The sequence below is a fragment of the Hyla sarda genome, chromosome 1 (assembly GCF_029499605.1).
Source record: "Hyla sarda isolate aHylSar1 chromosome 1, aHylSar1.hap1, whole genome shotgun sequence".
Taxonomy (NCBI): Eukaryota; Metazoa; Chordata; class Amphibia; order Anura; family Hylidae; genus Hyla; species Hyla sarda.
The window spans coordinates 394,270,961-394,296,973 of NC_079189.1; the positions used below are offsets into that span (position 1 = coordinate 394,270,961).

Here is a 26,013-nt window from a genome sequence, read left to right on the forward strand (position 1 = left end):
AACGACCCAAATGACAGTGTTATTATGAGATGGTGGCAAATCGGTGATGAAATCCATAGCAATATGGGGCCAGGGAGTCTCTGGAATGGGTAAAGGCTGTAAGAGTCCTGCAGGTCTCTGTCAAGGGGTTTTGTCACTGGCACAAGTTTCACAGGAACAAACAAAATCAGAAACATCACGTACAAGATGGGGCCACCAGTAGTGCCGGGAGATTAGAAGTAGAGTCTTGCATATTCCAGGATGTCATGCTGTCAAGGAAGAATTGCCCCATTTCAGTACCTTACGTCTCAATCTGGCAGGCACAAAGGATTTTCCCGGAGGATTCAGGCAGAGAATAAGAGGAAAATCCAGCTCCCAAGGTGCAAGTACAATAAAACTTAAATGAGCACTGTCATCAACATTTTTTTTGATATGTTGTAGTACATATGTACTACAATATATCTCTAATATATTTTCATTATTATTTTTTATTAAAACCTTTTAATTTTAGTTTGAAAACTGGCCACTAGGGGTCTCCCTCCTAGTGGCCGGCTGCAGGCTGGCGTGACGCCACACCTGAATTCGGACTGATGCCGGCTGGGCATCGGTCCTTATTCACTCAGCCGGCACTCGCTCCCTGCCTGTCAATCAGACAGGCGGGAGCGAGCGCATTGGCTCCCTGGGCTCACACAGCCACTCCTCCCGCACATGTCGCCGCCACTGCTACCTCTGCACACCCGCTGCTGGACTCTGCAGTATGTATCTATCTTTAGGGGAGTGCGGGGTTCAAGGTTTTTACATGGGGGTTGGGGGAGAGTGGGGTTCGGGATTTAAACACGAGGGCGGGGGGAACGGAACGGAGTAGTGCCCCATGGCCCTAACTTATTGTTTTATTGTTTTCAACACAGGGTGCCTCCAGCTGTTTCACCGCTACAGCTCCCAGCATGCCCTGACAGCCAATAGATGTCAAGACAAGCTGGGAGTTGTAGTGGTGAAACAGCTGGAAGCACCCTGTGTAGATGAACTAAGGGCGGAAGTGTGCCCCCCAGCAGGCATCAGTGACGTCGTGCCTGCTGGGGAAGTCTGCCTGGTAGGGAGCACACTACCAGGCAGACAAAAAGGCATTTTTAATATGGTAAAAAAAATTAATTTAAAGCAGGGAGGGGGTTAGGGATAGAAGGGCAATAGGCAGGGACAGTAAAAAAAAAAAGGATGGTGGGAGCTAAAGGGGTTCTCCGGTGCTTAGACATCTTATCCCCTATCCAAAGGACAGTGGGGACCAGATAACGCTATATGTCTGGTCCCCCCACTTCTATATACGTATGCCTCTGAAGCGCTATCATTGATAAGCACAGTGGTCTCCAAACTGCGGACCTCCAGATGTTGCAAAACTACAACTCCCAGAATGCCCGTCATTAGTCATTACTAGCGCTTCAGAGGCATATATATATAGATGCGCTGTGCGGGGCATATATAATATATATCTACATGCGCTGCAGGGGGTATATAATAGCGCTATACGGGGGGATATATATATGTACACATGCGCTGCGGGGGATATATAGTAGCGATATGCGGGGGGGATATATATATATATGTACACATGCGCTGCGGGGGGTATATAATAGCGCTATGTGGGGGGATATATATATGTACACATGCGCTGCGGGGGGTATATAATAGCGCTATGCGGGGGGGATATATATATGTACACATGCGCTGCGTGGGGTATATGATAGAGCTGTGCGGGGGGCATATATATATATATATATATATATATATATATATATATATATATATATAGATTAGTTAGGAGTAGCCGTATTAGTCCAGTGATGCAAAAAGCAAAATCATCGGTAGTTGCAGTATCTTGTAATACCTTTTTTATTGGACTAACAAGATTTTGTAGAGACAAGCTTTCGGGATTCCTCCCTTTATCAAGTCATAAGCATATATATATATATATATATATACACATGCGCTGCTGGGGGCATGTGATTGCGCTGCGGGGGGGCATATATACAAATTACCCTGCGACACAATTTCCAACCCGTGCAACACAATTTTTTTTCCTTGTACAACACATTAGTAAATCAGGGAGAAAAATACACGGAGTAAATCAAGAAACACTCAGAGATAAACCCGACACTCTTAGTAAATGAGGGCCAATGTGTGTGTGTGTGTATGTATGTTCCAGCATCACGTCCAAACGGCTAAAGATATTAACATGAAACTTGGCACACATGTTACTTATATGTCAACAACAAACATAGAATAGGTAATTTAACCCTTACTCACCCCCATTTGCCAGGGGTGAGGTTTTTGTTTAAAGTCCCATACAAGTCTATGGGAAATATATGTTACTGCATAACTTCCAAACGGCTGGAGATATTTCGATAATACTTGGTCACATGTTACTTATATGTCCACTTAAAATATAGGATAGTTAATTTTACCCCTAACTACCCCCATTTGTGAGGGTCGGGGTTTTCGTTTAAAGTCTCATGCAAATCAATGAGAAATATATGTTCCGAGATAACTTCCGTATGGCTGGAGATATTTCAATACCTGGTACACATATTATGGGTCAGGATATGAGGACAGGATATGAGGTCGGGATAGGAGGACGGGATATGAGGATGGGATATGAGGACGGAATAGGAAGTCGGGATAGGAGGCCGAGATAGGAGGTCGAGATAGAAGAATGGGATAGGAGGACGGAATAAGAAGTTGGAATAGGAAGTCGGAATAGGAGGTCGAGATAGGAGGTCGAGATAGGAGGACGGGATAGGAGGACAGGATAGAAGGACGGGATAGGAGGTTGGGATATGAGGTCGGGATATGAAGACAAGATATGGGGTTGGGATAGGATAACAATATATGAGGACGGCATATGAAGTCAAAAGCTTCCTCTGTTGATTTTCCTCCACAACAAGGATTAGGAAGGAAAAACCGGGCAACGCCGGGTTCTCAGCTAGTTAATAATATAATTCGGTGGTGGAAGTGAGTGGTGACATGTCACTTTAAAATCAAAGTGAAACGCCAACGCGTTTAAAGCATAAGCTCTTAGTCATGGCAGTGATATTACCGTACTGAGAGGTTTAAATATACATTTGCAAATAACACAAAGCTCCTTTCAGATAGGCCCACTGGTCTCTGCAGCCGAAACTGACATCAAGTTTCCAATACAGGTGCAACATGATTACTTAGCAGAGGAGAGGTAGATTACAGCAGAGGTGAGTTATCATGTTAGGCTCCCATCCGATATGAGGCCACCTCCGCGTGGTGGATGGGGGGACACATTTTGATCAAAAAGTGCGCTAAGAGCCTCCATTTTTTGACCAAGAGTGCTGTTGTGACTTTCTTTTTTGTACATTTTGTATTTGCCACAGCAGCGGGCACCTGTGTATTAGATGGTTGTGCTGGCTATTTTTCCTTTTGTTTTTACTTTGTAAGTTGGGGGGTGTGGCACCCTCTTTAGCTGTGCACCCCACCCCTTTTCTCCCATTTTTCTGAGTAAGAACGGCACCCACTCCAATAGATGAAGCATCTACCTCCAAAGCAAAGGGCCTCTCCGGATCAGGTTTGTAAGCAAGGGAGGAGTGGCAAATGCAGACTTTAAACAGGAGAAGGCCTCTTCAGCCTCTTGAGGCAAGACTTAGGATTAGAAGCCTTCTTAGTGAGAGCCACAATTGAAGCAACCAAGGACGAAAAATGTGGGATAAATTGATGATAATAGTTAGCGAATCCCAGAAAGCATTGAATAGCAAGCAGGCCCGAAGGACGAGGCCAATCCAACACTGCAGACAATTTATCTCGATCCATCTGCAGGCCCAGATGAGAGACAATGTAGCCAAGAAAGGGAAGACTACATTTCTCAAACAGACATTTCTCCAGATTGGCTTAGAGATGATTCTTCCGTAGTCGCTGAAGAGCCAGATGGACATGAGTACGATGCTCCTCTAAGTTGGAAGAGAAGATCAGGATGTCATCTAGGTATACGACAATACAGGTATAGAGAAGATCACAGAAGATATAATTTACAAACTCTTGAAAAACGGCTGGAGCATTGCAGAGACCAAAAGGCATTACGAGATACTCAAAATGTCTGTCACGAGTATTGAAGGCCGTCTTCCATTCATTTCCCTTGTGGATACAAAATGAGGTTATACGCTCCACGTAAGTCCAACTTGGAGAAGACCTTGGCATCACGTAGATGGTCAAAAAGTTCTGAGATAAGAGGTAGTGGGTAAGGGTTCTTGACCGTGATTTTGTTCAGTCCCCTGTAGTCAATGCATGGATGGAGTGAGCCATCCTTCTTCCCTACAAAGAAGTCCTTTTTGGAGATTCTCCTGGATATACTCAGCAATGGCCTTGGTCTCAGGAACCGATAGAGGGTATATCCTTCCGCAAGGAGGAGTGGTACCAGGCAGAAGATCAATAGGACAGTCGTAAGGATGATGTCGAGGCAGACACTCTGACGTATTCTGCAAGAAACAGGCTGAGAAATCTTGGTAAGGTGGAGGCAGACCAGGCAAAGGAGAAGGACGAGAAACAACTTTAGGCTGGACTGGACTGAGACAAAGATTTTGAAAGAACTGTCCCCAGTGAATAATTTCTCCAGTTCTCTAATCTATTTGCGGAGAGTGACGTCCGAGCCAAGGAAGGCCAAGAAGAATCTCAGAAGTACATTGAGGCAGTACATAGAATTCAATATTTTCTTTATTCAAACATCCACTTGCATGACGAGAGGCTCAGTACAGAATAACACCTTACAGTCCAAATTTTGTCCATTAACAGAGGAGATGAACAAAGGCTTGGCAAGTCGAGTAACAGGAAGATGATATTTGTGGACGAAAGAAGCATCAATAAAGTAACCTGCAGATCCAGAATCCAAAAATGCTGTAGCGCTGAATGAAAACTTGGCAGAAGCGAAGACTTGTACAGAAATTGTCAAGCGAGGAGGGGTGGTATTCACACCTAGGAACGCCTCTCCTACATGCCCTAGGTGCGAGCATTTTCCGGATACTGTGGATGTACAGTACAGTCTTTGAGGAAGTGTTCCAGGCTAGCACAATACAAACACAAATTCTAACTGCGTCGTCGTGATCTCTCCTGTTGCGTAAGACGGGAACGATCCGCTTGCATAACCTCTTCTGCAAGAGGAGCAGGAAACTGTAGAGGTGGACGTTGAAACACGGGTGCCAGGCGAGGATATCTCCGTGTTCGAGCAGGTTCCCTCCCTAAGCGCAGTTCTTCCTGCCTGTCAGCAAAACGCACATCAATACGTGTGGCCAGGTGGATAAGTTCAGTCAGAGAACAAGAAGGATCACATGCAGCCAGGGCATCTTTAATCCTGCTAGCCAGTCCTTTTTTGAATGAGGCACACAAGGCCTCATCATTCCATGCTAGTTCTGAGGCGAGAGTGCAGAATTGAACCGTGTAGTCACCAACAGAAGAATTCCCTTGACATAGGTTCGGCAAAGCCATCTCAGCAGAAGAGGCACGTGTGGGTTCCTCAAAGACACGGCTAAATTCTGCCATAAAAGCAGTCAGGTTGGAAGCTACCGGATCACCACGGTCCCAAACGGGTGAAGCCCAGGCCAGGGCTTTTCTAGTCAGTAGGCTGATAACAAAGGCCTTAGCACGTTCCATCGGAAACAGTTCAGACATTTGCTCCAAATGCATGGAGCACTGTGTAACGAATCCTCTGCATAACTTGGAATCACCATCATACTTAGAGGGTAATTGTAGACATAGCTGGGAGCCAGAAGACACTGCAGGAGCTGGAGGAGGGAGTGAGACATGTTGCGGGTGCTGCTGCTGTTGCAAGGCCAAAAGCTGTTGTATCATAGTAGACAGTTGGGTAAGTTGCTGCGCCTGTCTCGCCAATTGCTGAGACTGACCTACCACAACTGAGGGAAGATCCGCAACTTCAGGCAGGGGTACCTCAGTGGGATCCATGGCTGGAGCTTACTGCAACACTCACGTTTCAGAAGACAGGAACAACGGTGGATGTGGATCCGCTGGCCCTGTGTGGCAGATGACTCAGACCGTACCAGGGAGCGGAGTCTAAGGTGCAGCCTGTTTTCACCAGAGCCCGCCGCAAAGCGGGATGGACTTGCTGCGGCAGGCGGCACCCAGGTCGCTACCCCTGGCACGGCTCGACCACATGCGAGGCACAGGAGGGATAAGGTAGCTCGTAGTCAGGATAGCAGAAGGTCAGAATGGGCGGCACAGTAGCGTAGTCAGGCCGTAGCAGGAGGCTAGTAGGCAGGCGGCAGAGGAGCAATGTCAGGTCACAGAGCAAAGGATCAGATACACGGCAAGGCAACACTCAGGAATGCTTTCTCTGTGGGAGGAGGAGGAATTTATCAATGAGCCACAGGTGTACTACACTAATGGACGCACTGGCCCTTTAAATCTTAAATCTCCGGCCCGCGTGCCCCCTAGGGGACGGGAACACGCGCGCCGGAGCAGAGAGGCAGAGGCGGGGCAGGAGAAGCACCTGGTGAGTGACGGACTGGGATGCGAATCCCAGCCCCGCCGGCAGAAGCAGGTAACGGGACCATGCGCTCACAGCCAGCTTGTGCGGCCGGAGCGCATACCGTAACATGCTTAGCAACAACTCCCAGCATGCACACAAGGGCATGCTGGGAGTTGTTATGCAACAGCTACAATTCCCAGCATGCCCTTTGGTAGTTTGTGCATGCTGGGGGTTGTAGTTATGCAACAGCTGGAGGCACATTTTTTTCCCTCCAGCTTTTACATATCTACAACCCCCATCATGCACGGGCAGGCTAAGGGCATGCTGGGAGTTTTAGTAGTATGCCTCCAGCTGTTGCATAACTGCAAGTCCGAGCATGTCCTTTGGCTGTCCTGGCATGCTTAGAGATGTAGCTTTTTGCAACAGCTGAAGGCACACTCGTTGCAAAACACTGAGTTTGTTACCTAAAACAGTGTTTCGCAACCAGTGTCCCTCCAGCGGTTGCAAACTACAACTCTCAGCATGCACTGATGGACCGTACATGCTGGGAGTTGTAGTTTTGCAACAGCTGGATGCACACTGGTTGCGAAACACTGAGTTAAATAAAAAACTCTCAGTGTTTTGGAAACGGTGTGCCTCCAGCTGTTGCATAACTACAACCCCCAGCATCATGACAGCCAAAGGGCATGCTGGGAGTTGTAGTTTTGTAACAGCTGGAGGTTTGCTCCCCCATGTGAATGTACAGAGTACATTCACATGGGTGGGGGTTTATAGTGAGTTTCTCCCTGCAAGTTTGAGATGCAGCAAATTTTCCGCTGCAGCTCAAACTCCCAGCGGTAAACTCGCTGTAAACCCCCGCCCGTGTGAATGTACCCTAAAAACACTACACTACATTACACTTACACAAAATAAAGGGTAAAACGCTACATATACACATACCCCTACACAGTTACGCCCCCCCCCCCCCCCCCCCAAATAAAAATGAAAAACGTCTGGTAAGGCACTGTTTCCAAAACGGAGCATTCAGCTGTTGCAAAATAACAACTCCCAGTATTGCCGGACAGCGGTTGACTGTCCAGGCATGCTGGGAGTTTTGCAACATCTGGAGTCACCCTGTTTTGGAAGCACTGCCGTAGGGTAATTTTGGTATCGGAGGCAAGTGTTATTCTTGCAACCGGGTCCCTCCCCATGCAAGTCCCTAATTTAAGCCTCAAATGCGCATGTCGCTCTCTCACTTCGGAGCGTTGTCGTATTTCAAGGCAACAATTAAGTGCCACATATGGGGTATTTCCATACTTGGGAGAAATTGCCTAACAAATTTTGGTGGGCTTTTTCTCCTTTTACCCATTATGAAAAGGTAAAATTGGGGTCTACACTTGCATGTTATTGTAAAAAAATTAGTTTTTTTCACTAACATCCTGGTGTTGCCCCATACTTTTCATTTTCACAAAAGGAAAAAAAGACCCCCAAAATTTTGTAACACAATTTCTCCTGAGTACGAAAATATCCATTATATGGGCCCAAAATGGTGTGTGGTCGCATAACAGGGCTCAGGAGTGAAATTTGAGGCCTTAATTGGGGATTTGCACAGGGGTGGCTGATTTTACAACGGTTCTGACATAAACGCAAAAAAATAAATATATGACCCCATTTTGGAAACGACACCCCTCACGGAACATAACAAGGTGTATAGTGAGCCTTAACACCCCTCAGGTGTTTAACGATTTTCGTTAAAATTGTATGGGGAAAAAAAATGTAAAAATTCACTAAAATGCTGGTGTAACGTACCGGCAGGACTGGTAGTGGATCCTCTGGACCAGAGAGGCGATGACGCGGGTTGTACTAGAGGACCGGTTCTAAGTGGTTACGGTTTTTCACCAGAGCCCGCCGCAAAGCGGGATGGACTTGCTGCGGCGATAACCACCAGGTCGTATCCTCCATTAGCAACTCGACCTCACTGGTAGCTGATAAGGTGTGGTACACAGGGAGCAGGCAGGAGCGTAGTCGGACGTAGCAGAGGTCAGGGCAGTATACACAGTATGGAACGCTTTCTCAAAGGCACTAGGGCACAAAGATCTGGCAAGGGCAGGAAGGGGCAGGAGACTTTTATTAGGGAAGGAGGCAGGGATAATTAGCCAGCACACCAATCAATGGTGCGCTGGCCCTTTAAATGTACATAAGGTGGTGCGCGCGCGCCCTAGAGAGCGGGGCCGCGTGCGCCGGAAGGCAGAGCCAGTCTGCGCCGGGAACGAGGAGCCAGGTAAGTCAGACAGGGACGCGGGACGTGAGCGGGGACCAGCCGCCACGGCAGCCGCGTCCCCGACACAAGGGATCCTGTGTCCGGAAAGGGGGAGCGGGGAAGCGAGCGCTCCGGTCCGGAGTTTCTTTTTCACAAGGGAAAATAGAAAAATAAAAGCCCCCCAAAATGTATAACCCCATTTAAGTAAGAACATACCCCATATGTGGATGTAAAGTGCTCTGCTGGCGCACTACAGGGCTTAGAAGAGAAGGAGCGCCATTGGACTTTTGGAGAGAAAATTTGTTCGGAATGTAAGGCCATGTATGTTTACAAAGCCCCCATGATGCCCGAACAATGGACCGCTCCCCCATGTGACCCCATTTTGGAAACTACACCCCTCACGTAATTTAATAAGGGGTACAGTGAGCATTTACACCCCACGGGTGCATTTTTGGAACACTGGTCCTTGAAAATGAAAAATTTTATTTTTTATTTGTACAGCTTACTGTTCCAAAGATCTGTCAAACGCCAGTGGGGTGTAAATTCTCACCCCTTATTAAATTCTGTGAGTGGTTTAGTTTCCAAAGTGGGGTCACATGTGAGGGGGTCCACTGTTGTGGCACCATGGGGGCTTTGTAAACGCACATGGCCCCCGACTTCCATTCCAAACAAATTCTCTCTCCAAAAGCTCAATGGCACTCCTTCTCTTCTGAGCATTGTAGTGCGCCAACAGAGCACTTTACATCCACATATGGGGCATTTCCATACTCAAAAGAAATGGGGTTACAAATTTGGGGTGGCATTTTCTCCTATTACTCCTTGTAAAAATGTAAAATTTGGGGAAAAACCAGCATTTTAGTAGAAAAAAATTATTTGCATTTACACATCTGACTTGAGTTAAGGCTCACTGTACCCCTTGTTATGTTCATTGAGGGGTGTAGTTTCCAAAACAGTATACCATGTGTTTTTTTTTTTTTTTTTTTGCTGTTCTGGCACCATAGGGGTTTCCTAAATGCGACATGCCCCCCCCCCCCCCCAAAAAACCATTTCAGCAAAATTTGCTTTCCAAAAGCCTTCCGAGCATTGTAGTGCGCCAGCAGAGCAATTGACATCCACATATAGGGTATTTCCATACTCAGAAGAAATGGGGTTACACATTTTCAGGGGGTTTCTCTCCATCCTTTAGGGAGGGAGGGTACGACACAGGAACCAAGGGGGGGGGGGTGAGGTTCTGTGGGTGGGGGGAGGGGTGGTCGTGGTTTTGTTTTGCTTTGTTGTTTGTTTGTAAAAAACAAAATGTTCAATAAAAATTTTCTGATAAAAAAAAACACATTTGGGGGGCATTTTCTCCTATTATCCCTTATAAAAATGTAAAATATGGGGTAAAACCAGCATTTTAGTGACATTTTTTTTCATTTACACATCTGACTTTAACGAAAAGTCGTCAAACAGCTGTGGAGTGTTAACGCTCACTGTACACCTTGTTATGGTCCTTGGGGGCTGTAGTTTCCAAAATAGTATGCCATGTTTTTTTTCCCCTGTTATGACACCATGCGACATGCCCCCCAAAATCCATTTCAGCAAAATTCACTCTCCAAAATCCCATTGTCGCTCCTTCTCTTCTGAGCCCTCTACTGCGCCTGCAGAACACTTTACATCTACAAATGAGGTATTTCCTTACTCAAGAGAAATTGGGTTACAAATTTTGGGAGGAATTTCTCTCCTTTTACCCCTTATAAAATGTTTTAAAAATGGCTCTACAAGAACATGCGAGTGTAAAAAATTAAGATTTTCAACTTTCTGAATGTCATTTTGAATGCTTTTATGGGGTATTTCTCACAGAAAAGCCCCGCAAATCCACTTCAAACTTAACTGGTCCCTGAAAAATTCAGATTTAGAATTTTTCGTGAAAATTGAGAAAATTGCTGCTATACTTTGAAGTCCTCTAATGTCTTCAAAAAGTAAAAACATGTAAACTTCATGATGCCAACATAAAGTAGACATATTTTATATTTGTGAATCAATATATCATTTATTTGGAATATCCATTTTCCTTGCAAACAGAAAGTTTCAAAGTTTCACCAAGAAAGGATGCAAGTAATGACAAAATTTTTCCAGTATGTTAAAGTAGAATATGTCACGGAAAAACATTCTCGGAATCAGAATGAAAGGTAAAAGCATCTCAGTTATTAATGCATAAATTTGGGAATTTTTCACCAAGAAAGGATACAAGTAACAACAAAAATTTACCAGTATGTTAAAGTAGAATATGTCACGAAAAAACATTCTCGGAATCAGAATAAGAGGTCCTTAACCTGTTAAGGACATAGGACGTTCTCTAACGTCCTCACTACCTGGGCTTTAATGCCCAAGGACGTTAGAGAACGTCCTGTTGTATTTCCGATCTCTGCCGCGCGCCGGGCAGAGATCGGAACTGGATGCCTGCTGAAATCCTTCAGCAGGCATCCAGGGCAAACGCCGAGGGGGGCCATGTAGGCCCCCCATGTCGGCGATCGCCGCAAATCGCAAGGGAAATCGCCCTTGCGATCTGCGGCGATACCGGGCTGATCGGGTCTCTGGGACCCGACCGCCCGGTAATTTCGCATGATCCCGGCTGTCACAGACAGCCAGGACCATGCTGAAGTATCGGAGTGAGGTGGCAAGCCTGCCACCTCCTCCGATCCCCTGCGATCCGTCGGTTTACTAACCGACCAATCGCAGGAGGGGGGGCGGTTACTTCCTCCCGTCCTGCCCGGCCCCTGGAAGTCCGGAGAGGACGGGAGGAAGACCGGAGGATGCGGCGGGGGACGGGGGAGTGCTGGGGACCAGCCCCGGTACTTACCTCGCCCCTGAAGACCCGGATCCCGGCGAGGAAGATGGCGGCGGCGACAGGTGAGTAGATCTTCAGCCGCGGTCGGGCCCTTTACAGCAATGCACGTCGCCGTAAAGCGACATGCATTGCTGTAATGGGACCCGGTATACTACAACTCCCAGCATGCCCAGACAGCCCCTGGCGTCTGGGCATGCTGGGAGTTGCAGTTTTGCAACATCTGGAGGTCCACAGTTTGGAGACCACTGTGCCCTTCCAGATGTTGCAAAACTACACATCCTCAGCATGCCCTTACTGTCCAGGCATGCTGGGAGTTGTAGTTCTGTAACATCTGGCCCTTCAGATGTTGCAGAACTACAACTCCCAGCATGCCTGGACAGTAAGGGCATACTGGGAGTTGTAGTTTTGCAACATCTGGAAGGGCACAGATTGGGAACCACTGTATTAGTGGTCTGCAAACTAGTCCTCCAGATGTTGCAAAACAACAACTCCCAGCATGCTGGGAGTTGTAGTTCGGCAACATCTGGCTCTAAAGATGTTGCCGAACTACTACTCCCAGCATGCCTGAGAATGCTGGGAGTTGTGGTTTTGCAACAACAGGAGGCACACTGGTTGGGAAACATTGTCTGTTTCCTAACTCAGTGTTTCCCAACCGTGTGCCTCCAGCTGTTGCAAAACTATAACTACCAGCATGCACTGATAAACTGTGCATGCTGGGAGTTGTAGTTTTGTAACAGCTGGAGGTCCCCTCCCCCCTGCGAATGTACAGGGTACATTCACATGGGCAGGGGGCTTATAGTGAGTATCAGGCTGCAAGTTTGCGATGCAGCAAATTTTGCGCGGCAGCTCAAACTCGCAGCGGGAACTCGCTGTAATCCCCCGCCCATGTGACTGTACCCTAAAAACACTACACAACACTAACACAAAATAAAATAAAAAGTAAAAAAAACACTACATATACACATACCCCTACACAGCCCCCCTCCCCTCCCCAATAAAAATGAAAAACGTCCGGTATGCCACTGTTTCCAAAATGGAGCCTCCAGCTGTTGCAAAACAACAACTCCCAGTATTGCCGGACAGCCGTTGACTGTCCAAGCATGCTGGGAGTTTTGCAACAGCTGGAGGCACCCTGTTTGGGAATCACTGGCGTAGAATACCCCTATGTCCACCCCTATGCAAATCCCTAATTCAGGCCTCAAATGCGCATGGCGCTCTCACTTCGGAGCCCTGTCGTATTTCAAGGCAACAGTTTAGGGTCACATATGGGGTATCGCCGTACTCGGGAGAAATTGTGTTACAAATTCTGGGGGGCTTTTTCTCCTTTAACCCCTTATGAAAAGGTGAAGTTGGGGTCTACAACAGCATGTTAGTGTAAAAAAATAAATTTTTTACACTAACACGCTGGTGTTGCCCTATACTTTTCATTTTGACAAGAGATACCCAAAATTTGTAATGCAATTTCTCTCGACTACAGAGATACCCCATAAGTGGGCGCAAAGTGCTCTGGGGGCGCACAACAAGGCCCAAAAGGGAGAGTGCACCATGTACATTTGAGGTGATTTGCACAGGGGTGGCTGATTGTTACAGCGGTTTTGACAAACGCAAAAAAAAAAAAAAACCACATATGGCCCCATTTCGGAAACTACACCCCTCACGGAATGTAATGAGGGGTGCAGTGAGAATTTACACCCCACTGGTGTCTGACAGATCTTTGGAACAGTGGGCTGTGCAAATAAAAAAATTTGTACAGCCCACTGTTCCAAAGTTCTGACAGACACCAGTGGGGGGTAAATGCTCACTGTACCCCTTGTTACGTTCCTCAAGGGGTCTAGTTTCCAAAATGGTATGCCATGTGGGGGTTATTTTGCTGTCCTGGCACCATAGGGGCTTCCTAAATGCGACATGCCCCCCGAGCAAAATTTGCTCTCCAAAAGCCAAATATGACTCCTTCTCTTCTGAGCATTGTAGTTTGTCCGTAGTGCACTTCAGGTCCACTTATGGCGTACCTTCATACTCAGAAGAGATGGGGTTACAAATTTTGGGGGATATTTTCTGCTATTAACCCTTGCAAAAATGTGAAATTTGGGGGGAAACACACATTTTAGTGAAAAAAAATATATATTTTTTTACATATGCAAAAGTCGTAAAACCCCTGTGGGGTATTAAGGCTCACTTTATTCCTTGTTACTTTCCTCAAGGGGTCTAGTTTCCAAAATGGTATGCCATGTGAGGGGTTTTTGCTGTTGTGGCACCATAGGGGCTTCCTAAATGCGACATGCCCCCCGACCAAAATTTGCTCTCCAAAAGCCAAATATGACTCCTTCTCTTCTGAGCATTGTAGTTCGCCCGTAGTGCACTTCAGGTCCACTTATGGGGTACCTTCATACTCAGAAGAGATGGGGTTAACAATTTTTGCGGGGTATTTTCTGCTATTAACCCTTGCAAAAATGTGAAATTTGGGGGGAAACACACATTTTAGTGAAAAAATATATATTTTTTTTTACATATGCAAAAGTCGTGAAACACCTGTGAGGTATTAAGGTTCACTTTACCCCTTGTGACGTTCCCCAAGGGGTCTAGTTTCCAAAATGGTATGCCATGTGGGGATTTTTTGCTGTTCTGGTACCATAGGGGCTTCCTAAATGCAACATGCCCCCCAAAAACCATTTCAGAAAAACATACTCTCCAAAATCCCCTTGTCGCTCCTTCGCTTCTGAGCCCTCTACTGCGCCCGCCGAACACTTTTCATGAACATATGAGGTATGTCCTGTAGATATTGGGCTACAAATATAAGTATAAATTTTCTCCTTTTACCCCTTGTAAAAATTAAAAAATTGGGTCTACAAGAACATGCGAGTGTAAAAAATGAAGATGGTGAATTTTCTCCTTCACTTTGCTGCTATTCCTGTGAAACACCTAAAGGGTTAAAACGCTGACTGAATGTCATTTTGAATACTTTGGGGGGTGCAGTTTTTATAATGGGGTCATTTGTGGGGTATTTCAAATATGAAGACCCTGCAAATCCACTTCAAACCTGAACTGGTCCCTGAAAAATAGTGAGTTTGAAAATTTTGTGAAAAATTGGAAAATTGCTGCGGAACTTTGAAGCCCTCTGGTGTCCTCCAAAAGTAAAAACACGTCAATTTTATGATGCAAACATAAAGTAGACATATTGTATTTGTGAATAATTTTTTTTTTATTTGGAATATCCATTTTCCTTACAAGCAGAGAGCTTCAAAGTTAGAAAAATGCAAAAAGAAACGATGCAAGTATCGACAAAATTTTACCAATAACATAAAGTAGAATATGTCACGAAAAAACAATCTTGGAATCAGAATGATAGGTAAAAGCGTCTTAGAGTTATTAATGCTTAAAGTGACAGTGGTCAGATGTTCAAAAAACGCTCCGGTCCTAAGGTGTAAAATGGCCTGGTCCTTAAGGGGTTAAAGGGGTACTCCGGTGGAAAATTTTTAATTTTTTTTAGATCAACTGGTGCCAGAAAGATAAACAGTACTTCCAGTACTTATTAGCTGCTGAATACTACAGAGGAAATTATTTTCATTTTGGAACACAGTGCTCTCTGCTGACATCACGAGCACAGTGCTCTCTGCTGACATCTCTGTCTGTTTGTAGGAGAAAATCCCCATAGCAACATAGCATGCTGCTCTGGACAGTTCCTAAAATGGACAAAGATGTCAGCAGAGAGCACTGTGCTCATGATGTCAGCAGAGAGCACTGTGTTCCAAAAAGAAAAGAATTTCCTCTGTAGTGTTCAGCAGCTAATAAGTACTGGAAGGATTAAGATTTTTTAATGGAAGTAATTTACAAATCTATTTAACTTTCTTGCAGTTGATAAAAAAAAAAAGTTTCCACCGGAGTGCCCCTTTAAGGTGAAAATGGGCTGAGTCCCTAAGGGGTTAACTAATGAGCGACAGCTATAGTCCAGCTTGCATACAACATAGTGTATTGCTTTGGACTCCAGCTGTAGCTTAATAGTTAAAATAAAAAGTCACAGTGTAGACCAGACCTCACTCTGAAACACTACAGCAGCATACAACTGATAACACGTTCTTTTCAATCATTCATTAATGAAAGGGTTAGTATGTAATTCTCAGATATCAACACCAATTCCCATTGTTTGGCAATGGAAAATCAGTTTAATTAAAATGATATCTTTCTAACCATATGTAAACTATGCCACATCAAATGCTGTGTCAACACTGCACCTTTAGTGCTTTATACTTGCAGTCAGTGATGGGTGATAAGCTTATTGAATTGGAAATTTACACATAATAAACTATATCACTTACTCTTATAGGCAAATGCATTATATCATTGTCTACAAATGATTAATACTATTAGCTAAACCTAATTTCCTCAGAAGAGAATGTCTAGCTGATTTATACCAGGATATACAATGTGATGTTATAGCAACCAGTCATAAAAGGTTCAGTTGGCTTGTCCAAAGGGCATTGTTATTTAGTAATACCAGCTTATGTATTCCAGCTCCCAGTACTCTTTAGATTGTTTCTCTATTGCAGTGGGTGTTGAGGGTAGAACAGTAGTATTTCAAGAAGGATTTATGTGGTCATTAGAGGTGGTCATTTTTGCAAAAGTGACAACTGTGGGGCAGATTAATCCTTTAAAAAGTGCCATAAATCTGGTGCAATTTGCCACAACTAAAACTTGCTTATGTGATGACTACAGTGTGCATACAAGGCTGTGGTGCCACTAATGGTGAGGGTGTAAGATAAAGTTTATGACACTAGGGCACTGCTAACCTCCACATCCTGAGGATGAGATAGCTTCTTCTGGGCCAGCCACAGAGTAATGAATACACAAATGTAAGGTTACGGATAACTATATTTACTGTTGCTGAAATGACTGAATCATTGACAAGCTTTAGTGCAGAGGGATGTGCAGAGTGTGACCCGAGGAGCCTGACACCTTGTTGGGAGTTGTAGTTGCTGTTGCTGCAGCTTTCAGAATATTAGCAGCTCATGCTGACTGGAGAGATTTAACTTGACTGAGTGAAGACATGATTTTCCCCAAGAGCTTTGCTCACTGCCAGGCTTTGACATTCACCTGTGTGCCATGGTCTTCTAGAGATTGGAATGGCTGTAGTATTTTGAGATTTTCTTCTCCCTTGGCTTCTCCTCACAGTATTTGCACTCCACTCCTGAACTCCTATCTCCAACTCTAATGATAAATTCCCCCCTTCAAGGGTGTGGAAATTAAAACAAACAAACAAAAAAAAAACTACTTGTCCAAAAGGACTGGTAGCCAAAATAATTTCAGCCAAAAAAGTACATACCATAAATAAGGTCTTTATTAGTTTCTGCACTTTCTAACTCTTATTTTTCTATCTAAAGGCCCATGTGAGGTGAAATTGAAAAAAAAAAAAAAAAAAAAAAATGATTTGGGTTCGTTTTCGCCATTCATCTTGTGGTCAACATGTTGTTTGGATTCTTTAGTTCAGCCTGATTATACCACTACCAAATTTTGTTTAGTTTCTATCATGTTTTACTCACCGGACAGGGTGAGTGGGCCGGGACGGCTGCTGTTATCTAACAGCAGCCATCCCGGCATATCGCCCAGGGGGTCCTAAGACAAACCCCCCCCCCCTATGTCGGCGATTGCCGCAAATCGACGGTCAATTCAGACCGGCAATCTGTGTCGATTCCGGGTCATACGGGTCTCCAGTGACCCTGTGACCCGGAAAATAAGGGCGATCGGGGGTGTCCAAGACACGCCGTCCCCCTGAAGGGATAGTAGTTAGGTGGCACCCCTCCTATCCCTGCTATTGGCGGGTCAGAAGCGACCTAACAATAGCAGATTGGGGGCAGGGGGGGTTAAAATTCAGTGCCCCCGTTCTGCCCACCAACGGTAATCTGGGCAAAACGGGGGAAACTGTCCTGTCACCGGCGGCTGGGAGGTCCCTTACTGGCGATCGGTGGCTGCGATCCTCTCTCCCCCCCCCCCCCCCCGTGTGGCCTAGCAACATCTGGAGGGCTACAGTTTGGAGACCACTATACAGTGGTCTCTCAACTGTAGCCCTCCAGATGCTGCAAAACTACAAATCCCAGCATGCCCAGACAGCAAACTGTTTGGAGATCACTGTGCAGAGGTCTCTAAACTGTGGCCCTCTAGATCTTGCAAAACTACAACTCTTAGCATGCTCACACAGCTGTTTGCTGTCTGGGCATGCTGGGATTTGTAGTTTTGCAACATCTGGAGGGCCACAGTTTGGAGATCACTGTGCGGTGGTTTCTAAACAGATCTTGCAAAACTACAACTCCCAGCATGTACGAACAGCAAACAGTTGTCTTGCCATGCTGGGAGTTGTAGTTACGTACTTCCAGCTGTTGTATAACTACATCTCCCAGCATGCCCTTCGGTGATCAGTACATGCTGGGAGTTGTAGTTTTGCAACAGCTGGAGGCACACTGGTTTGAACATACTAAGTTAGGTAATAGAACCTAACTGAAGGTTTTCCGACCAGTGTGCCTTCCAGCTGTTGAAAAACTACAACTCCCAGCATGCACAGTCAGTTCCCCTTGTTACCTTTCTTGAGGGGTGTAGTTTCCAAAATAGTATGCCATGTGGTTTTTTTTTTTTTTTTTTTTTGGCACCATAAAGGCTTCCTAAATGTGACATGCCCCCCAAAAAACATTTAAAAAAAAATCACTCTCCAAAATCCCATTGTCGCTCCTTCCCTTCTGGGCCCTCTAGTGCACTTGACATACACATATAAGGTATTTCCTTACTCGAGAGAAATTGGGTTACAAATTTTAGGAAGATTTCTCTCCTTTTACCCCTTGTAAAAATTCAAAAACTGGGTCTTCAAGAACATGCGAAGATTTTGAATTTCCTCCTTCATTTTGCTGCTATTCCTGTGAAACAACTAAAGAGTTAACATACTTACTGAATGTCATTTTGAATACTTTGAGGGGTGCAGTTTTTATAATGGGGTCATTTGTGGGGTATTTCTAATATGAAAGGCCCTTCAAATCCACTTCAAAACTGAACTGGTCCCTGAAAAATTCCGATTTTAAAATTTTGTGAATTTTTTTTAAATTGCTGCTGAACTTTGAAGCTCTCTGGTGTCTTCCAAAAAAAAAAAAACATGTCAATATGATGAAAATATAAAGTAGACATATTGTATATGTGAATCAATATAACATTTATTTGGGATGTCCATTTTCATCAAATTTAGCAATTTTCCACCAAGAAATGATGCAAGTATCGACAAAAATTTACCACTTACATGAAGTAGAATATGTCACGAATAAACAATCTCGGAATCAGAATGAAAAGTAAAAGCATTCCAGAGTTATTAATGCTTAACCTCTTAAGGACCAGGCACGTATGAGTATGTCCCTGCACCCTGGTACTTAAGGACCAGGCACGTACTCATACGTCCGTGGGAATTTCGGTCCCCGCCACGCGCTGGGCGGGGACCGGACCGGGGTTACTGCTGATATCGATCAGCAGTCACCCCGCGCAAATGCCCCCCCCCCCCATCAGACCCCCCCCCCCATGTCGGCGATCGGAAATTCACACTTGCGATTTGCGCGATTCCGGGTCATTATGGGTCTATTGTGACCCGGTGACCCGGAATATAAGGGGGATCGCAAGTGTCTAAGACACCCACAACCCCCTGAAGAGATAGGAGTGAGGTGGCAGGGGGGCCACCCCTCCTATCCCTGCTATTGGTGGTCTAGACACGACCACCAATAGCAGATCGGGGGCGGGGGGGTTAACTTTCGTTTTCCCCGTCCTGCCCACCCACAATAGGTGGGGCAGGACGGGGAATCGACTGAGGACCGGCGCCGGAGTCCACTTACCCATCTGCGGAGGCTGCAGGCGACGATCAGCGTCGGAGATCGGCGGGCGGCGATGTCGTGCAGCAGGCTCCCTGGATCCGACGGAAGCCGGTAAGTTGCCTAGCAACATCTGGAGGGCTGCAGTCCGAGACCACTATATAGTGGTCTCTATACTGTAGCACTCCAGATGTTGCAAAACTACAACTCCCAGCATGCCCAGACAGCTGTTTGGGCATGCTGGGAGTTGTAGTTTTGCAACAGCTGGAGGGCTACAGTTTGAGACCAGTATATGGTAGTCTCTGAACTATAGCCCTCCAGATCTTGCAAAACTACAACTCCTAGCATGCCCACACAACTGTTTGCTGTCTGGGCAAGCTGGGATTAGTAGTTTTGCAGCATCTGGAGGGCCACAGTTTGCAGTGGTCTCTATATTGTAGCTCTCCAGATGTTGCAAACCTACAAATCCCAGCTTGCCCAGACAGCAAACAGTTGTGTGAGCATGCTAGGAGTTGTAGTTTTGCAAGATCTGGAGGGCTATAGTTCAGAGACTACCATATAGTGGTCTCAAACTGTAGCCCTCCAGATGTTGCAAAACTACAACTCCCAGCATTCCCAGACAGCTGTTTGGGCATGCTGGGAGTTGTAGTTTTGCAACAGCTGGAGGGCTACAGTTTGAGACCACTATATGGTAGTCTCTGAACTATAGCCCTCCAGATCTTGCAAAACTACAACTCCTAGCATGCTCACACAACTGTTTGCTGTCTGGGCAAGCTGGGATTTGTAGTTTTGCAGTATCTGGAGGGCCACAGTTTGCAGTGGTCTCTATACTGTAGCTCTCCAGATGTTGCAAAACTGCAAATCCCAGCATGCTGGGAATTGTAGTTGCGATCCCTCCAGCTGTTGCATAACTACATCTCCCAGCATGCCCTTCGGTGATCAGTACATGCTGGGAGTTGTAGTTTTGCAACAGCTGGAGGCACACTGGTTGGAAAATATTGAGTTAGATAACAGAACCTAACTGAAGGTTTTCCAACCAGTGTGCCTCCAGCTGTTGCAAAAGTACAACTCCCAGCATGCACGGTCTGTCAGTACATGCTGGGAGTTGTAGTTTTGAAACAGCTGGAGGTTTGCCCCCCCATGTGAACATACAGGGTACATTCACACAGGCAGGTTTACAGTAAGTTTTCTGCTTAAAGTATGAGCTGCGGCAAATTTTTCACCGCAGCACAAATTCCTAGCAGGGAACTCACTGTAAATCTCCGCCAGTGTGAATGTACCCTAAAAACACTACACTACACTAACACATAATAAAGGGTAAAACACTACATATACACCCCCTTACACTGTCCCCCCCAATAAAAAACTAATTAAAACGTATTGTACAGCAGTGTTTCTAAAACGGAGCCTCCAGCTGTTGCAAAACAACAACTCCCAGCATTTCTGGACAGCCACTGACTGTCCAGGCATGCTGGGAGTTTAGCAACAGCTGGAGGCACCCTGTTTGGGAATCACTGGTGTAAAATACCCCTATGTCCACCCCTATGCAATCCCTAATTTAGTCCTCAAATGCGCATGGCGCTCTCTCACTTCGGAGCCCTGTCGTATTTCAAGGAAACAGTTTAGGGCCACATATGGGGTATCTCCGTACTCGGGAGAAATTACACTACAAATTTTGGGGGGCTTTTTCTCCTTTTACCCCTTATGAAAAGGAAAAGTTGGGGTCCACACCAGCCTGTTAGTGTAAAAAAATTTTTTTTTACACTAACATGCTGGTGTTGCCCTTTACTTTTTATTTTCACAAGAGGTAAAAGGAAAAAAAGACCCCCAAAATTTGTAACGCAATTTCTCTTGAGTAGGGAAATACCCCATATGTGGGCGTAAAATGATCTGTGGGCGCATAACAAGGCTCAGGAGTGAGAGCACACCTAAATTGGTGATTTGCACAGGGGTGGCTAATTTTACAGTGGTTCTGACATAAACAAAAATAAATAAATACCGACATGTGACCCCATTTTGGAAACTACACCCCTCACGGAATGTAATAAGGGTTATAGTGAGCCTTAACACCCCACAGGTGTTTGACAAATTTTCGTTAAAGTTGGAAGGGAAAATGTAAAAAAAAAAAATTTTTTCACAAAAATGCTGGTTACCCTAAATTCATTTTCACAAGGGAAAATAGGAAAAAAGCCCCCCAAAATTTGTAACCCCATTTCTTCTGAGTAAGAAAATACCCCAAATGTGGATGTAAAGTGCTCGGCGGGCGAACTGCAATGCTCAGAAGAGAGGGAGCGCCATTGGGAGAAAATGTGTCCGGAATTGAAGGCTACATGTGTTTACAAAGCCCCCATCGCGCCAGAACAATGGACCCCCAACATGTAACCCCATTTTGGAAACTAAACCCCTCACGTATTGTAATAAGGGGTACAGTGAGCATTTACGCCCCACAGGTGTCTGGCAGATTTTTGGATCAGCGGTCCGTGAAAATGAAAAATTTAATTTATCATTTGCTCAGCCCACTGTTCCAAAGAACTGTCAAATGCCAGTGGGGTGTAAATACTCACTGCACCCCTTATTAAATTCTGTGAGGGGTGTAGTTTCCAAAATGGGGTCACGTGGGGGGGTCCACTGTTCTGGCACCACAGGGGGCTTTGTAAACGCACATGGCCCCTGACTACCATTCCAAACAAATTCACTTTTCAAAAGCTCAATGGCGCTCCTCCTCTTCTGAGCATTGTAGTTCGACCGCAGGGCACTTGACGTCCACACTTGACGTCCATCATTATGCAAAAGTCGTGAAACCCCTGTGGGGTATTAAAGGGGTACTCCGGTGAAAACTTTTTTTCTTTTAAATCAACTGGTGGCAGAAAGTTAAACATATTTGTAAATTACTTCTATTAAAAAATCTTAATCCTTCCAGTACTTATTAGCTGCTGAATGCTACAGAGGAAATTCCTTTCTTTTTGGAACACTGATGACATCACGAGCACAGTGCTCTCTGTTGACATCTCTGTCCATTTTAGCAACCATGCATAGCAGATGCATAGCAGATGTATGCTAAGGGCAGCATGGTGGCTCAGTGGTTAGCACAGCTGCCTTGCAGTGCTGGGGACTTGGGTTCAAATCCCACTAAGGACAACAATAAATAAAGCATTATTATTATTATAATAACATCAGCAGAGAGAACTGTGCTCGTGATGTCATCAGAGAGCATTCCAAAAAGAAAAGAATTTCCTCTGTAGTATTCAGCAGCTAATAAGTACAGGAAGGATTAAGATTTTTTAATAGAAGTAATTTATAAATATGTTTAACTTTCTGCCACCAGTTGATTTAAAAGAAAAAAGGTTTTCACCGGAGTACCCCTTTAAGGCTCACTTTATTCCTTGTTACGTTCCTCAAGGGGTCTAGTTTCCAAAATGGTATGCCATGTGTTTTTTTTACAACTGTTGGGGGGTATTTTCTGCTATTAACCCTTGCAAAAATGTGAAATTTGAAGGGAAACACACATTTTAGTGAATTTTTTTTTTTTTTTTACATATGCAGAAGTCGTGAAACACTTGTGGGGTATTAAGGCTCACTTAATTCCTTGTTACGTTCCTCAAGGGGTCTAGTTTCCAAAATGGTATGCCATGTGCCCCCCAAAAACCATTTCAGAAAAACGTACTCTACAAAATCCCCTTGTCGCTCCTTCGCTTCTGAGCCCTCTACTGCGCCCGTCGAACACTTTACATAGACATATGAGGTATGTGCTTACTCGAGAGAAATTGGGCTACAAAGACAAGTATACATTTTCTCCTTTTACCCCTTGTAAAAATTCAAAAATTGTGTATACAAGAACATGCAAGTGTAAAAAATGAAGATTGTGAATTTTCTCCTTCACTTTGCTGCTATTCCTGTGAAACACCTAAAGGGTTAAAACGCTGACTGAATACTTTGGGGGGGGGGGGTGCAGTTTTTATAATGGGGTCTTTTATGGGGTATTTCTAATATGAAGACCCTTCTAATATGAAGACCCTTCAAATCCACTTCAAACCTGAACTGGTCCCTGAAAAATAGTGAGTTTGAAAATTTTGTGAAAAATTGGAAAATTACTGCTGAAATTTGAAGCCCTATGGTGTCTTCCAAAAGTAAAAACTTGTCAATTTTATGATGCAAACATAAAGTAGACATATTGTAAATGTGAATCAAAAAAAAATTATTTGGAATATCCATTTTCCTTAGAAGCAGAGAGCTTCAAAGTTAGAAAAATGCTAAATTTTCCATTTTTTCATCAAATTTTGGGATTTTTCACCAAGAAAGGATGCAAGTTACCACAAAAATTTACCACCATGTTAAAGTAGAATATGTCACGAAAAAACAATCTCGGAATCAGAATGATAACTAAAAGCATTCCAGAGTTATTAATGTTTAACCCCTTAAGGACCAGGCCATTTTACACCTTAGGACCAGAGCGTTTTTTGCACATCTGACCACTGTCACTTTAAACATTAATAACTCTGGAATGCTTATAGTTATCATTCTGATTCCGAGATTGTTTTTTCCTGACATATTCTACTTTAACATAGTGGTAAAATTTTATGGTAACTTGCATCCTTTCTTGGTGAAAAATCCCAAAATTTGATGAAAAAAATTAAAATTTTGCATTTTTCTAACTTTGAAGCTCTCTGCTTGTAAGGAAAATGGATATTCATTTTTGTGGTAACTTGCATGCTTTCTTGGTGAAAAATCCCCAAATTTGATGAAAAAATGAGAAAATTTAGCATTTTTCTAATTTTGAAGCTCTCTGCTTGTAAGGAAAATGGATATTCAAAATAATTTTTTTTAAATTCACATTTCCAATATGTCTACTTTATGTTTGCATTATAACATTGACGTGTTTTTACTTTTGGAAGACACCAGAGGGCTTTAAAGTTCAGCAGCAAGTTTCCAATTTTTCACAAAATTTTCAAACTCACAATTTTTCAGGGACCAGTTCAGGTTTGAAGTGGATTTGAAGGGTCTTCATATTAGAAATACCCCACAAATGACCCCATTATAAAAACTGCACCCCCCCAAAGTATTCAAAATTACATTTAGTAAGTGTTTTAACCCTTTAGGTGTTTCACAGGAATAGCAGCAAAGTGAAGGAGAGAATTCACAATCTTTATTTTTTACACTCGCATGTTCTTGTAAACCCAATTTTTTAATTTTTATAAGGGGTAAAAGGAGAAAATGTATACTTATTTGTAGCCCAATTTCTCTCGAGTAAGGACATATCTCAAATGTCTATGTAAATTGTTCGGCGGGCGCAGTAGAGGGCTCAGAAGCGAAGGAGCGACAAGGGGATTTTGGAGAGTACGTTTTTCAGAAATGGTTTTTGGGGGGCATGTTGCATTTAGGAAGCCCCTATGGTGCCAGAACAGTAAAAAAAACACATGGCATACCATTTTGGAAACTAGACCCCTTGGGGAACGTAACAAGGAATAAAGTGAGCCTTAATACCCCACAGGTGTTTCACGACTTTTGCATATGTAAAAAAAAAAATTTTTTTCCACTAAATTGTGTTTCCCCCCAAATTTCACATTTTTGCAAGGGTTAATAGCAGAAAATACCCCCCAAAATTTGTAACCCCATCTCTTCTGAGTATGGCGGTACCCCATAAGTTGACCTGAAGTGCACTACGGCGAACTACAATGCTCAGAAGAGAAGGAATAATGTTTGGCTTTTTGAGAGCAAATTTTGCTCGGGGGGCATGTTGCATTTAGGAGGCCCCTATGGTGCCAGGACAGCAAAAAAAAAAAAACACATGGCATACCATTTTGGAAACTAGACCCCTTGAGGAATGTAACAAGGAATAAAGTAAGCCTTAATACCCCACAGGGGTTTCACGACTTTTGCATATGTAAAACATTTTTTTTTCACAAAAATGTGTGTTTCCCCCCAAATTTCACATTTTTGCAAGGGTTAATAGCAGAAAAGACCCCCCAAAATTTGTAACCCCATCTCTTCTGAGTATGGAGGTACCCCATAAGTGGACCTGAAGTGTACTACAGGGGCGCTACAATGCTCAGAAGAGAAGAGTCACATTTGCAAACTTTGCTGAAATGGGGGGGGGGGGGGGGGACATGTCCCATTTAGGAAGCCCCTATGGTGCCAGGACAGCAAAAAAAAAAATACATGGCATACTATTTTGGAAACTAGACCCCTTGAGGAACGTAACAAGGGGTAAAGTAAGCCTTAATACCCCATAGGGGTTTCACGACTTTTGCATATGTAAAAACAAAATTATTTTTTTTCACTAAAATGTGGGGTTTCCCCAAAATTTTACATTTTTACAAGGGTTAATAGCAGAAAAAAAAAAATTTGTAAATAATTTTTTTTGGAGTAAGGACATACCTTAATTTTTGATGATTTTTTGCTCCGTGGGTGCACACCAGGTCTTGGAGTGGGAGGTCAGTCAGGGACCTTGAGCTTATTATAGCAGCCAGGATGTGGGACCCCCCTCAAGGAGCGTTAATGGGGGGAGCACTGAGCCATAAAATAGGGGAACACTATGGGGGACAACGGGCCATAACTGGGGTAGACAGGTGGGGTACAGAGGCCCGTAATATGGGGTACAGTGGGCCAGAAAACTATAAATCATAAAATAATAAAACAGGATATGTTCCCAGAA

At 44.4% G+C, this 26,013-nt stretch overlaps 1 long non-coding RNA gene across 2 annotated transcripts in view; it reads left to right on the top strand.

Moving 5' to 3' along the window:
- The window catches only part of LOC130276536 (uncharacterized), a 96,717-nt gene that overhangs the window by 52,619 nt on the left and 18,085 nt on the right, over positions 1 to 26,013 (top strand). The window contains exon 3 of one of the 2 annotated variants that reach the window (XR_008845160.1): positions 10,770 to 10,876. The exons of the other annotated variant lie outside the window; for it this stretch is intronic. This is a non-coding gene — a long non-coding RNA (uncharacterized LOC130276536). The remainder of the gene's footprint in view (positions 1 to 10,769; positions 10,877 to 26,013) is intronic. 2 annotated transcript variants of the gene reach the window in all.